Source organism: Eublepharis macularius, chromosome 11, assembly GCF_028583425.1.
Source record: "Eublepharis macularius isolate TG4126 chromosome 11, MPM_Emac_v1.0, whole genome shotgun sequence".
NCBI classification, from domain to species: domain Eukaryota; kingdom Metazoa; phylum Chordata; class Lepidosauria; order Squamata; family Eublepharidae; genus Eublepharis; species Eublepharis macularius.
In genome coordinates, this window is record NC_072800.1 from 21910979 (window position 1) to 21926547 (window position 15569).

The following is a 15569-nucleotide window of genomic DNA, read 5'->3' on the forward strand; positions in this document are numbered from 1 at the left end:
ACAGACTACCCAGGCAAGGAATCAGCTTTATTATTTAATAAAACAGCATTCCTAATGCTATCACAATCAACAAATAGAGACATGGTTCAATCTAACACCAAACCATAGCCTTCTGCGCTGCCTATGCTCATTTGGGCCCCACCCCTCCAAATCAATTAATATCTTCTGTTTTAGTGCAAACTGCGGCTTGGTGTTACCTCCTGGCAACTGAATCCTGATTTGCACACTCCCTCCAAGCCAAGAATGCAAATTCCAGTGTACTGTGCCTGCACCGTGCCACAGTCTGGAGTCAGATTTCCATCTTGAAGTGTCGGTCTATTGCTAAATGCTAGCTTTCTGTACCCATACATCAGAACACACCCTGGGAGGGAATAAAAACGATTGTTGCTAATTACATGCGTGGGCTGAAATTTATAGAAACTTAATTTTGCCAATCATTGTTCTCCTTTCAGCCCATAACAATAATAGTTTAGGGGGGGGGGGGGAAGCAATCGCGCTCTAGGAAGACGGATTTGCAAAAAAAAAAAAAGAGAGAGAGAGAAAAGACACGCTCTAGGAAGCCAGATTTGCAAGAAAAAAAAAGAAAAGAAAAAAAGACACACTTTAGGAAGACAGAAGATTTGCAAAGCACCAAAAGCACTCATTGTTCTCCCAAGAAAGCAGTGTTTAGAATCCTAGGCAAAAACACGGGGTCGCTTAAAATGTGGAAACAGTCTTTGCTTGATAGTTAAACCAGCACTGCTCAAGTCCTTTGCTATATTTCCTTTCCTTCCCTCCTCCTGGTTTATAAGTGGACTGTATTACAAACGCACTTGGCAACACCATTTATGAGCCCCGTACGTGACAATATAATTGTATTATACTATTTAAGTCATGCATATCTGCACGAAGGCACTGGGCCAGGACCTATTTCGCGCCTGCCCAAACAACATTTCACAGGTTGTGCCTTTTTATATTTATTACAGGGATCACAAGCGACAGGGAATAGGATTGCCATACCGAGTAACTTAGCACACCATTGTACGCACAGCGTATGGAAACTTTTGTGTGTCTATAAATCAATGTCATTTTAATACAGCTGTCCTTTGAGATGTGTACCCAGCCTTTACGCAGAAGGTAATTTTATTTATTAATTAAGTGTATAGTCTGCTCTCCCTGTAAACAGGCTCAGGGCGGTTCACATCAGTTTAAAAGACATCAAATAAAACAGATAAAACTGGCAGCTCAAAAAACAGATAGAATTTACAGATTTGCCCTCGGCAGCGCACATTGCACAGTCCCGTACAGAGCCAATCGGAGTCCACGGGGAGGTCGACAGTCATCAGTATTCCCCCAAAGTGTGTGCACACCCAACTGAAGCCATGGGCTAAGGGTTTACATTATGTGTCTGTTCAGGAGTCTTAACTAGTTTAAGGAGAACAACTGAACTGCTGGGACCACTTATGGAATGAGACGGGACACGCACACACGCACCGGCATGCATGATGACGTCACGCGTGATGTCATCGTGGGAGCGTGTGCCCCACCGCTGGCCCGATCGCAGCGGAGGGGGCTGTGACGGTGCACAGGTGGCCTCAGAGCTTTCCCGCTCGGTTGCCTGCGCCGCCGCAGATGCCTGCCCGCGGCTGCTGTGCCCAGCTGGGGGCGTGTGCTGGTGGCAGCGGCGTGGGGCGGAAGGGATAGGAGGCTGCAGCTCTGTGGCACGTGCTCCCGCCCCCCACACCTCCTCCAGCGCTCCCTCCAGCACCCCGCACCTGAGGCCACCGCCTACCTGGCCTCAATGGGCGCGCTGGCCCTGTCTTCATCTCATCCTCACAACAGTCTTGCGAGGTAGCTTAGGCTGAGAGAGTACAGCTGGTCAACCAGGGAACTTCCATGGCAGAGTTGGAAGTTGAACCCAGTCCTAGCCTCACACTCTTAACTCCACGCATCTAGCTAAGCAAAGAAGCTTTGCCATAGCTTTCTTTCCTTCCTTTTATGTCACCAGTGAATAATCACAAACACCCGTAACATAATTTGCAGATTTAGTTGCAGGGGTTACAATGCCATTCTAAGAACATTTTCCTGGAAGTGGTGATGGAGAGTGCCCTCAAGTCAGAGTTGACTTATGGCGACCCCTGGTGGGTTTTCATGCCTACCTCTTCAACCTCGGTCTTCGTTGGAGGTCTCTCATCCAGTAACTAACCAAGGCCGATCCTGCTCAGCTTCTGAGATCTGATGAAATCAGGCTCACCTGGGCTATCCAGGTCAGTTAGCCCCCTTGAATCAACTTGAGTAGGATTCCAAGAAGAACTGTTTAGGATGTCACTGCTAAAACAATACTATAACATTTAAAATAAATTGTGTATGTGTTCTATTTAAATCTCCTTTGAAACTTTAAAAGGATGACACTGTAATTTATTTTTGCTTTAGAAATATGATCCCAACTACTCCCGATTCGTAGCTGACCAAGCAAAAAAGACTTTATTTCCTAGCACAAAATAAGCATGGGTAGATAGCTCCTGGGTCAGCCAAGGGGGCTAACTTTTCTCTTTCAAACAGCATCAAGCATGTATGTTCCAAACCAAGCCTGTTTTCTTAGGTTAAAAGTTCCATTACGTCTACCAAATAATAAGTTATATACAGTGCGGTCTTATGCAGATTTACTCCAAGTCTATTGGAATCAGTTAACTTAGACTGGAGTATTTCTGCAGAGGATTGTGTTGATAGTCTCTTAAATAGTCTGACTGTATTTGGCACACGCACGCACGCACACAAACACGAGACTCATTCATATTCCTTTCACATACCCTGTCCAGCCTGGTCTAGATAGGGTACGTTAGAAAAGAAAAGAAAAAACCCTTGAACCGCTTTTTTTAAAAACGCAAGCAACAATACCCATATCCATCTTGTATAAAATAGAGAGATAGAGCAATAATTTGTGGAGGTTTTATTGTTTCTTCTTCCTGCCAAACTGCTTGGAGAAAAAATTCTGCATTTCTCAGCCTAATGAACAATTGAGTGCTAGTTCATTGAGGTTTTGTTTGTTTGTTCAGGTGTTTTCTACACAGCTTGTGCCCCTAGTGGGGACCCAAAGCAGCTTACAAAAATACAATTTAAAGAAACAGAAAACAAAAAATAAGCTGGATTTTGGGCTAGCGCTGACCCACTCGGTTTTCTTGTCCCGGGTCACAGGCTGCAGTCCTGTAGGCAAATAGCTAAGGGCCGAGACGCCTTTGGCTCTCATCTTTTGGCTTGCACCAAAAGGTCTGAGCCACTGGCTATGCCATGCCTAAGGTTTTATACCTGCAAGAGGAGGAGAAAACAAACTCATCTTGGATCAAGAGTTGCCAGGTCTGGCAATCGGTGGAAAGGTTGGGAGTGGGGGCATGGGGGGCATGACGTTGGCTATGCTGTTATATCACTTTCAAGGGATATCTAGAAGTGACATGGTGTAGCTTTAGGAATTACTAGAAAATCTATGATAAAACCAGCGAGTTTCTGGTGATTGCTAGAGCTACCCTATGTCACTTCCAGTGTGTAGTCAATGTTACCAGTTTGTTTATCCTGCTACCACCCCGGCAGCAGTGGGCAACTAGGGCTTCTGATAGCTCTACTTGGATGTTATTATGGATTAAACGTTGTGTCTGGTAACCGTGAACAGAAGCATCACTGCATGTCCAAGATGCGTCAGCACCCATCCTTGTGACTCAACATAGAGCACATTCCACCAGGAAATGGAAACCAATGGGAGCAGCATATATGATTGCCAACCTCCAGGTGGTGGCTGCACATCTCCCAGAATTCCAACTGCTCTCCAGACTACAGAGGTCAGTTGCTCCTGGAGAAAATGGTTGCTTTGGAGAGTAAACTTTGTCATTATACCCTACTGAGGTCCCTCTCCACATACCGCCATCCCTTGGCTCTGCCTCCAAATCTCCGGAGCTGGCGACAATAGCAGTACAGAAATATTCCTCTATGATCAGATACATCTTCTTTGCCAGTTTGGTGTAGAGGTTAAGAGCGAGGGACTCCAATCTGGAGAGCTGGGTTTGATTCCCCACTCCTCCACTTGAAGCCAGCTGGGTGACCTTGGGCTAGTCACGGCTCTCTGGAGCTCTCTCAGCTCCACCCACCTCACAGGGTGTTTTGTTGTGGGGATAATAATAACATACTTTGTAAACCGCTCTGAGTGGGTGTTAAGTCATCCTGAAGGGCGGTATATAAATCAAATGTTGTTGTTGTTGTTGTTGTTATTATTAATGGTGCACGTGCAGGAGAACTTCCTAGTGAATTGTGTCTAAGGCTGCCAACTCCGGGTTGGGAAACTTCTGTGGATTTGGGGATGGAGCCTGAGGGGGGCAGAGTTTGGGAATGGACTTCAGCAGGAATGTGATTCCGTAGAATCTGCCCTATAAAGCTGTCATATTTTCTCCAGGGGAACTGATCTAATTGTGCCCTATGGGTCAGATTTTTCTGTCTCCCACCTTGATGTTCTTAGGTCCCCTCCTTCCCAAAGTCTCCCACCTGAAGAAATTCTTCATGTGTCCGATGACTCAAGTAGAGAGTCACTGAGACTTGGGGGGGAGGGGGGAGGACCGGTTTTCCACGAGAACTCTTGAAAAAAATCCGCTCTGCTCGCCTTTTCCTTGATGGTAAGCAATTTTAAACTGGGTCCCGACTACACTTCCCAGGAAAACTTGTGGGAACACGACACGTGTAGAACACACGCTGAGCGTCTCATGTAGTTTGGCTCTCAGCGAACAGCAGTTCTGTGTGATTGTCACAGGCATGGCTGGATAGTGACCTCACCAGTGACAATACCGAAACCTGGTGGAGTTCGGGAATGGCTTTTCTGGCACCGTAAAAGACAAGTACTCACCTTCCCGAGGACACCACTGCTTTCACCACTTCTGATTGTAATAAATGTTATGTCATTTATAGTCCGCTTTTCTCACTGAGACTCAAGGTGGATTACATCATGTGAGATTAGTACAATCAGTATCAAGGACATTTCCATACAATAGCAAGGACATTTCCATAAACAATGCCATAGAGTAAATAAAATACAAGTTTACAAAGACATAGCATTAGCAAGGATCCAATACAGAATTGAAGAAATGCTGAAACAGAACATAATTCTAGGGCTGACGTTAGACAACATGAAGCTCACGTGGTATATAGGAGTACATATTTAAAGCAACAGATAATATGTAAGGCAACTTAGTGGTGATGTCTATGGTCCCTAACTAGTGAAGCATCTGAGACCCCCTTCCTACAAGCGAAAGACCCCTTCCCCACCCCATATCTCACATTTAAACCAATGTAAGAGTGTGTTGCAGAATCAGGGCTGGGGTGAAAGTAGTACAGAGATGAAAGTTATGCACATTGCTCCTAAAAATAAATCCTCTGTTCAAGGCCTAAAAATCTAAACCCAATTAAAAAGCAGTGGACACAGGAACACACATTTTAAACGTAGTAACCCAAGACAGGAATGGCCTTTCCCTTCATCCATAAATATCAGCTTAAGCCCTGCAATCATAGAGATTCCTGAACTTTTTTCTGGTCTCGGGTGTTCACTTCGCCTGGGACAAGGAAATGTACTGCAGGTGCCAGAGACTATAGTTACAGGACTGGCTGTACTTGAAGCTGAAGAGGCTGGAATCCCTCCGATTACCAACCCCCAGCTGTTCGAAGATCAAATGCAGGACCATTACAATTAAGTTAAACAATTAATTTGAAGTCCCTTTCAGCAAAGTGGACATGACTTGCTTTCAGAGGTTATGTGCTTGTTACACAAGCCTTGCTTCTAAAACGATTGTGAAGGCTTGACATTAAAAAAAACTCTTGGCCATTTTTAATATCCGACCAGATGGCCCCTAAACTGCAGCATGCACATGTGGGCCATATATTGCAGTCTGGGGCACATAATGCAAATAAAAATGGGTGCAAGAATTTCCATAGGAAATTGCCTTACACTGAGCCAGAATTAGGGATACCAGGTCCCCCTGCCCCCCAGGTGGGAGATTGGAGGCCCGGCACCTACCTTGTGGATTTCCCTCTCGAGCATGCACCCCTGCCCTGTATGAAGGCATCACATGGGCTTGGGAGCACTCTGATGCTCCACAGGGGGCTGAATCAGGCCTGATTTGGGCCCGAATCGGGCTGAATCAGGCTGCTGTGGAGCACAGGAGCACTGCTGAGCTCTGCAGCAGCAGGTCCAGTTTGGCCTGAATTGGGCTGCTGCAGTGCATGGGAGTGTGCCGTGCCGCCACGGAGCATGCCCTGGGAGGCACCTTCCCCCCCACCAGCCAGGTTAGCGGGCACAGGGGGTAGAGGGTGGGAGCAGGGGATTCCTCCACCCCCAGCGGGAGACTGGCAACCCTAGCCAGAATTCATTCTTGTGATTTAATCTGACTGGCAGCGGTTCTCCAAAAACTTCAGCCGTTCTGGAGAAGTACAATCATGTATGTGTGTGGGGGTGGGGAGGAGGGTCATGGTGAAAATCTTTGCCAACAATTCATGTACATTCATTGGAAACTCAGTATACAACCTAAGTAGGGCTGCCAGCCTCCAGGTAAGGTCTGCTCATCTCCTGGAATTAACAGATCCCCAGACGACAGAGATCAGTCCTCCTGAAGAAAATGGCTGCTTTCAAGGGTGGACTCTGTGGCCTTAAACCCCACTGAGGTTCCTCCCCAAACCTCGCCCACCTGAGGCTCATCCCTCAAATCTCCAGGAATATCCCAACCTGGTGTTGGTAACCCGACCTATGTATATACCAAGGCACACGCACAGGGTTCTGTGCACAACCAGGAACCTGGGAAAAGCAGGATTCCCAAGAGAACAAATGTCCATCACATGCACATTCTGGAGTACAATCCAATGCACGCCAGACTTAAACCACTTAGCCACAGCTTCATACACACAAGTGGAACACGGGTCACACGGTAGTAAGTGTATTACCCTGACTGGGATACCACTGGAAAATGCAGCTGGAATTGCGGCAAATGGAAGAATGTGTTCCTGGGTGCCAGGCGGAAATGGAAGCCAAAACCCTTGAGGTGTTAGGTTGCAGTATGAGTCACTTGGAGCCCTGCTGCAACTGCACACTCCTCTGACTTCATTCGAGATGGTTCTCACATTACTTTTCCTTACAGAGGTAGGAAGACATACAAACAAAATACTGGAATGAGATCCATAACACCAGGAGAGGCAAAAAACAACACCAAAATGGCTAAGCAAATGCGCATTTGCTTTCCCTTTTGAACTCACACGGAAGTTCCCGACACAGGGAAGGAAATGAACCAGATCCCAAGTCTTATCTAGTCTGGTATTATCCACTCTGATCGGCAGCTGCTCTGCCAAGGCCCAAGCAGATGTCTTTCCCAGCTATGGTTGCCATCCTCCAGGTGGTAGCTGGAGATCTCCTGGAATTACAACTGATCTTTAACCAACAGCCATCAGTTTCCCTGGAGAAAATGCTGCTTTGGAGGGTGGACTCTATGGCGTTATACCCTGCTGGGGTCCCTCCCCTCTCTAAACCCCACCCTTTCCAGGCTCCACCCCCCAAATCTCCAGGAATTTCCCAACCTGGAGCTGGCAACCCAGCCTAACAGGAATTCCTTTTATAACTGGAGATTTTGATTGAATCTGGGAATTTAGGCATACAAAGCACATGTTCTGTTACTCAGTATGACCTAGGGAAAGTAACTTAAGAACTGCCGATTCGGTTTTGTTTTCTCGGCCATGTCGGACGCTCCTCTCCACAGGTCCGGGAGGAAGCGCCCGAGCAGCCTGACTGGGCAGCTGACCTGCGAAGGTTAGCCCCCAAGACTCCCAGTGAGGGTGTCAGGGTCCAGAGCGCGACGGGAAGAACCCCCCGAAGTCGATGTGGGGGGTAAATTGCCCGTTTGCTCCTATGGAGGCCGGCAGACTTTTGCAGAACATCGCGTGCCGCCAGGCCATGGAGAACAGCAAAAAGCAGATTTAAGGTGAAAACCTGTAAGTAGCGAATCCCTTCTGTTACTACAAGCGTATGCGAAGGATTGGTGGGATTTGAAGCTAAGAAGGCTCGGATTTCTTCCCCCTCACTGAGTTTCGAAACTTGGTTGGCGGATTCCCCCCCCCCTAAGATGGCGACGAAAAAGCAGAGCCCCGCTATGGGCAAATCCATCTTGGCTGCTTTGCAGGGGAAAGGAGAGTCTCTTGAGGAGCTAGTAAAGCGGTCGGTCGTCGAAGCCATAAAGCCCTTTGTTGACAAGTTAAATGAAACTGATCAAAGGGTTGGCTTAATTGAGAGTGAAGTGAAAACCATTAAGGAAGCAGTGGTGGGGGTGGAAAAGTCTGCTCAGGAAAACGCAGCACTCATGAGGGCAACAAACAAACAAGTAAAGCTGTTGGAGAACCAACTGATCGGGTTGCAAGTGGATCGTGCTCAGACAATATTGCGTCTCCAGAATGTGAAGGAGGAGGAAAATGAGAATTTAAAGGATCTGGCATTGGAACTTTTGGCGATACCTGCGAAGGCAACTAAAGAAGAGTTAAAAAGCGCCATTTTAGAAGTCCGTCGGGCTTCTTCAAAATATGCAAAGAAGCGTCAGCTGCCTCGCGAGATTATTATTGACTTTTCATCTAAGAAGATTCGGGACACCATCCTATATAATTCATACAATGCGGACTTGGACTTTCTGGGCAATAAGGTTAAGATATTGAAGGACGTTCCATTTTTAGCTCGGAAAAGAAGATTTAAATATAAAAGGTTTGCAGCTCTTCTGAGGAAACGTGAAATAAAATACAAATGGTTATTTCCGGAAGGTATCTGGTTTAGCTATAAAGATCAAGCTCACAAGATAACATCGGAAGACCAGCTAAGGGACTTTGTGTGTAAACATCAAGAGTTCCAGCAAGAAGAAGAGGATTGCAAGCCTGAAGGGGGAGGGGAGGAGGGAACAAGCACAGTGACTGTAGCTGTTCAGAGAGAATTGCGACCGAGACCCAGAGGGGGGAAGAAGACCTAATCCTGATTGTAGTTTGTATTTTATAAGATCTACCAATCTAACAGCATTTTACAAAGTTCTAATGTTAAATAATTGCAGTATGAAGGGAATGCATGACTTGTAGATGTAGTGTTTGTGTTGTTATGTGTTGTTTCTTCCCCTTCTCCCTGTTCCCACGTTTTCCTTTTTGTAGTACTAGTAATTAAAAATTTAAAAACTTTCAAAAAAAAGAAAAAAAGAACTGCCACAGGGTTCTATTCTACGCCTAGAAAGGATTTAAGACAACTTAATTGTTTTGGAAGAGATTCCTTTATCTAGGACAAAAACGAGGGTGAACAGAGCTGGAAGACAAATGCGTAATCAGCTTACTTTCAAGTACTTTGATTTTCTGACTGACCCTATCCAAAAAAATAGAGAAAATGGAACTCCGGGGTCTCCCGTCTTACTGGGTCTGTAGGTACTTTAGGAATTTTCAAAACAGAGAGTGGGTGCCACCATAAAATGTCTGCCATAGGCAGCAACCACAAAACAGCTGGCAATCACAAAATGCTGGGAGGTTGCCAGCCAAGCATGTTCCTCCAATGGAGGTGATGGTTTCTGCTCCAGAATTGATTGCCATTTTTTCAATTGGGTTGTTGATATTTTCACCGGAATAGATCTAAACAGGAATAGAAGTTTTGGTACATAGAAGGATTTAATTATGTGGAATCTATCCCACCAAGAAAGGTTCAGTTTTTTCTTATTTTGCATATCTGATTTTATGTCTGAAATTATTTTATCATGATTAAGTTTAATAAGATCATTAACATCCACTGATATTTTAATACCTAGATAAGTTAACTGTTTATTAGTCCATTGGAAGTTATATGAGTTTTTAATCTGATTTATTTTGTGACTAGGCAAATTCACTGACAAAATTTGGGATTTTTCCTGATTTACTATCAGTCCTGAAATTCTACCAAAGATTTCTAAAAGGTGATGTAAATGCTTTAAAGACTGATTGGGGTTTTTCAGATAGAGCAACATATCGTCAGCTTACTTTCAAGTACTTTGATTTTCTAACCGACCCTATCCAAAAAAATAGAGAAAATGGAACTCCGGGGTCTCCCGTCTTACTGGGTCTGTAGGTACTTTAGGAATTTTCAAAACAGAGAGTGGGTGCCACCATAAAATGTCTGCCATAGGCAGCAACCACAAAACAGCTGGCAATCACAAAATGCTGGGAGGTTGCCAGCCAAGCATGCTCCTCCAATGGAGGTGACGGTTTCTGCTCCGGGTACACACAAAGATGTTGTGTCCTTGGATCCTTCTAAAGAACTCCCTTCTCTATGAGTCAAAGGAAAGCCAGTATTCGCTTTTTCTTTGGGGAGGAGTGTTCCCTCAAAGACAGGCATGGAAGTTTATCAGCAGTTGCCACAGAACCAATGGGCACCACTGTAGAGGAATCACTGAGCTACATTATGAGCCTGCAATTACTAGCATCGCTAGGCCTTTGGCACCCCTGGGCACTTGTAAGAGCGTCACTTCTGGGTTTTCATCACTGCATCAAGCAACACTGAAGGAATCCCTCCAATGCACGTGGACTTGCCTGCATGGAACTGACTTTTGCTCTTGGACTCATCTGCATAGGATTGAGTCACGATTACTGGATTCTTTGGCTGTACATGATAGTTGTTATTTTTGACTACGGTATTTGCTGAACGTACATGACTGTTGATACTCAGGCATCCTTAATCTTGCTTATTGCACACGTCACCTTAAAGAATGTTGAAAGGTTAATGATATGGAATGTGTTTCATTCTGGAAGCTGATGCTTTGATTTGGTAATCTACTCTAATTATGAGTTAATTGTATATTCTTTTGTAATACAAACTAGTTTCCACAAGCGGATGGTTATGGGGCATTTTCTGTTCTTTTTGGCATTTGGTTACCGTAACTCTCATTTTTGTTTGGTCTAACTGAAAAAAATTCCTTTACTTAGAAGGGAGAAGGCAAAGCTTGTGTACCTCCCACCTATGAACCTCTCCCCGCCCCCCCGCCCCCAAGAACTAGTTGGTTTAGTCCATAAGGGCAGAGTCAGTGTATGAAGCTTGATAAAATGTTCAGGCCTCTTATCACTTTGTATAAGGACTGTTTCTTTCCAGCTGCAGACTGCCGTCTGGTTACTGGATTGCTCCGTTTCTTGGAACTGAGCCCTTTCAAAAGAGAAGTGGAGAAAGAGAAGGATCCTTAGTGGGGCAACTTGCTGCCAAGTGTTGTAAGCAAGACCCAATTGTTTAGTTGAATACAGCGAGACTGCCTGTTGCGGTTTCTTGGTCACTGATACATTGATGCGTTTACTAAATCATTTTCCTGTTTTGTTCTGTATGGTGGAAAGACTGAATTAAAGACATTTTTTACTTTAAATCAATTCGTCTTGCAGGTTCTGTTCCTGAATTAGCCCCATAGAACCCAAAAAGGAAATCACTGGGTCAGAGGAGGTAAAGTGGCATTGAACTTGCCTTCTCATCAGCAGTAAAATCCTAAACAGAGTTACTCCAGTCTAGCCCATTGAAATCAACAAGCTTAGACTGGAGTAAGTGGGATTAGACTGGAGTAACTCTTTTTAGGATTTCACTGTGAGTGACCTAAGCCACTGAGAATCAAGCCTGTTTCTAGGTGCAAAGACAAACAGACAAAACCTCTTATGGCAGCTAGAAATCTAACAGATTTCATGTGGCAAAGTTTATGGACTAAATCCCACTTCAACAGACATATAAAGTGTACCCTCAGATGGTAGATTATATATAATCTGCCGCAGGGCTTTTTTCTGGGAAAAGAGGTGGTGGAACTCAGGTTGCCCTCGGAGAAAATGGTCACATGGCTGGTGGCCCCGCCCCCTGATCTCCAGACAGAGGGGAGTTTAGATTGCCCTCCGCGGAAGGCAATCTAAGCTCCCCTCTGTCTGGAGATCAGGGGGTGGGGCCACCAGCCATGTGACCATTTTCAAGAGGTTCCAGAACTCCGTTGCCCCGCGTTCCTGCTGAAAAAAAGCCCTGATCTGCCGGCTCTATGAGTATGTATATATAACACACACAAGTGTAGAGGGGGGAAAATCTAAACAGTGGAACCAAAGGCCATGAAATCCAAGAGGTACAGTTTATGACATTTCTATGTAAAATTCAAATATAGAAAAGCTTTCTGTGCCCTCTCAGGCCCACTCTCTGTCCCCTGTCTCCCCACAAACAAGGTTCCAACTAAAAAATGACAAAAGTAAACACATTTAATTTTAATCATACTTACCATTTGATTCTTATCTAATGTCAGCTAGCCACCTATGCAGTTCATATTCCCTGCTCCTGTTCAGGAAAGCTTGGAGGGAGTCAAATAGAAAGCTTAAACACACCATGATGTCTTCTGCTGAGAGAGAATTAGGCCCTCAAACTCTTTCCAGCCTGAAAGCATTGCTATTCCATCCTATTTATTCCTAGAATTCCTTGCAGTGGAGCTGGAGTTTTTCCTGCCCTCCCGGGCTGAGACTACCTAAGGCCTAAGCCCCAAGAACCTGCAACCTATTCCCTCCCAGATGGTGAACTGGTTTCATGCAACACTTAACTGGTCTATTTTACAGGACTGTTGTGATGATACAAGGGGGGGGGCACCAGAGCCTTGCTCAAAAATGATATTTTGAATGCATGTAGGGATGTCACATATAGCGCAGGAAGGCCTGCCCCTTTATCCACAGGTAACATATGCCGCCTTCTTAGCAAATTACACCTGATGTCATTTTAATTCCAGAAAACAAACGAATATAGACAGTGGAGTTCAAAAGAGGAAAGCTCAGATGACTGAATGGTATGACTCGGCATTTTGTGTGGTGTCAGTCTATCCTCACTCCACAGTGAGCACAAAAATAGAGCTCCTTAAAGAAATGGTGGGATAGCTAAATAGCCACAGGTAAGTTTAATGTCAGATTTAGTTATTTATGTATAGCTCCTCTTTCTCACTGAGACACAAGGTGGATTGATGATTGGACCCCTACGATCACTGCTGCACGCGCCGCCCACCAAGCATTTTGCCCCCTCCCCAAACAAAAATGATTTTTAAAAGTTTCTGGAGAAGATAGTAAGCATTCAGTCACACCATGATCTCACTAGTTTTGTTTAAGTGTTAATTGCTGTAATGGGTGGGTAAAACTATCTGCACAGCCCTAAATCATAGAACAGTGTAACTGATTGGAGAACTGGCTTAAATATATGTAGGCCTCATGTTTATTAATTATTGTATTCCTTCTGTGCTCATTTTTCATACCCAAAGGAGACACATCATTGGAATTCTGCACAGGTTAGTGTTAAACTGCAGCTTTCAACACGATCACAAAAGTGGTGTTTTATTTATTCCTATTTTACACTTAAGCAGACTGGGGAACACCATGAAATTTCTTGCTAGAAGGATCCAGAATCTGGAATATCTGGTAGCTTAAGTTTCTCTTAAAATCAGGTTATTGGTGTCTAACCCAAGTCACATGTCAAATCTAGTACCAGTCTCATCTTATTTTACATTCCTTACATAAATCTTCATTTCTTTCTGGTATATAGTCTGTCCCCTTTCACCAAATAGCCAAGGCACTATTAACTTTTGAAAGATTTGAAAGGTTGTCCTTTGCTTCTTACCTGTTTTAAATTTGCTGTACAAAGTTCACAAGCATGACAGCCCCTGGGTCCTATTCTGAAACTATTCAAAAGTGATGCTAAAACAGTCTCCCAACAGTTGGGGAAACATAACCCAGAATGGCTCACTCTGGTCAGAGCTTAGTAGCTTAGCAGTTTATCAGCTGTGGTCAGTATTTGGATTAGACCAACCAGGAAGACAGAGGCTGCTATGCAGAAGAAGGGAAGCCGCCAATGCCCAACCCTTGCCTTGAAAATCCCATGGGGTGGAACTTCGTGGAGTCACCATAAGTCAGTTGCAACCTGATGGTACACTTATTTATTTATTAGATTAGATTTTTAGTCTGCCCTCCCTGCCAGGTGGGCTCATGAAAAAAGCAGCAAGCTACCAACAGAACGTAATGGTACACTGATGGCACACTTATTTATTTATTTATTTTATTAGATTTTTAGTCCGCCCTCCCCGCCAGGTGGGCTTATGAAAAAAGCAGCAAGCTACCAACAGAACCTAATGCAAAAGAACACAAAGCTAAATACAGTATTATAATACCTTACACCCTTACTTTAAATACCCCTGGCTGGATAAAACCCTACATGCTTCAACTTCTAAACAGACCCGAAGAAGGGAGCCTTGACTCTGGGAAGCTCCTACCCGGGAAATCTAGGTGGGCTTTAAGGTGCTACTGGATCTTGCGCATAATATTCATCATAACTATTAAGAATTATTAATACGGTGCCACCCAATAAAAGAACCGATGCCCTCCAGTTTGCAAGATCTGGGCAAGTCTGTTAATGATAGGACGTTCTGGAGGTCTTTTATTCATAGGGCCGCCACAGATCAGAGGCGACTTGACGACACACCACACAATCACCCAACACACTCGCAGCGCCTTCCAGGGGAACACTCACGCTGTTCTGGAAGGACAGCCGTTCTGCTGCACAACCCTACAGGCGCCGATTCGTGATGCGCAATGGTGCTTCTTGCCGGGGAAAGCGCGCACCGGATGGTGCCCGAGTCTGCAGCAAAGAGTCTGCAAGGCTAAGGCCCGTATTCGGGGCATGAGCGAGCAACAGCCGGCGATGGCCCTTACCTGGACCCGGCAGCTCCCGCTTCCGCGACCGTCGGAGCTCCCCGCCGCACTCGCAGCCGCGCTCAAGAGCTGGCAGCGCTTTTTGCAGAACTCCCGGCAGGGTTCTGCGGCTGTCAACGGAGCCCCGCCCCCTAACTCGCTCCCTCCAATGGAAATTCAAGGGGCGGGATTCAGAGGCTGGCACGCTGAAGCCGCAGCAGACACGTTCCTTAAGGCAAACCCCTCCCCCCCCCCAGGAGACCATGCCCGAGATGCAGGGCGGAAGAGTTCGTGCGGAAACCGGCGCTTTGCTTGGGCATGCGCACGGTTGTCTGAAAGTGCGTCAGGCGTTTCCCCTGCTTCCCAGCAGCCTTGCCCAATCCTCTTCTCTTTCGGACCTTTTTTGCAATCTAGGGCTCATTCCGCACACCTTGGATAATGCACTTCCAATCCTCTTTATAGATAATTTGGAATGGATTTTTTCGTGTGTGGAACAAAAAATCCACCTCAAACAATTGATAAAGTGCATTGAAAGTGCATTATCCAACCTGTGTGGAATCAAACTGGGTCCGGCAGCACTGTAAAGCCGAGCTCGGATTCCGGGCGCATTCAAAAGTGCAATTGGGCTCGACCTGTCGAGCAGCCGTGTGGCCTAATAAAACTACCGCTCTCCTAGAAATAAACCTCGGGTGCCCTGAAAGCACCGCCGGACTTGAGTTTGCTTTTTCTCCTTCCACTGCAGGATGCCCCAGGCCCAGCTTGACACTCTGAAGCCCCCAGATGCGATATTCTCTGTGGAGGAAGTAGGGTTGCCATCTGGGGGGGGGGGTGAAACCTGAAGAAGCCTGGAGAAAGTGGGATTTGGGGAGGGA

General features: G+C 45.6%; 1 protein-coding gene across 1 annotated transcript in view; it reads right to left on the bottom strand.

The window, feature by feature from the left end:
* The window catches only part of BLVRA (biliverdin reductase A), a 43500-nt gene extending 28719 nt beyond the window's left edge, over positions 1-14781 (bottom strand). Inside the window, exon 1 of the mRNA XM_054991537.1 lies at positions 14719-14781. The gene's annotated coding sequence lies outside the window, so the exon portion shown is untranslated. The remainder of the gene's footprint in view (positions 1-14718) is intronic.
* Positions 14782-15569: the final 788 nt, after the last annotated feature.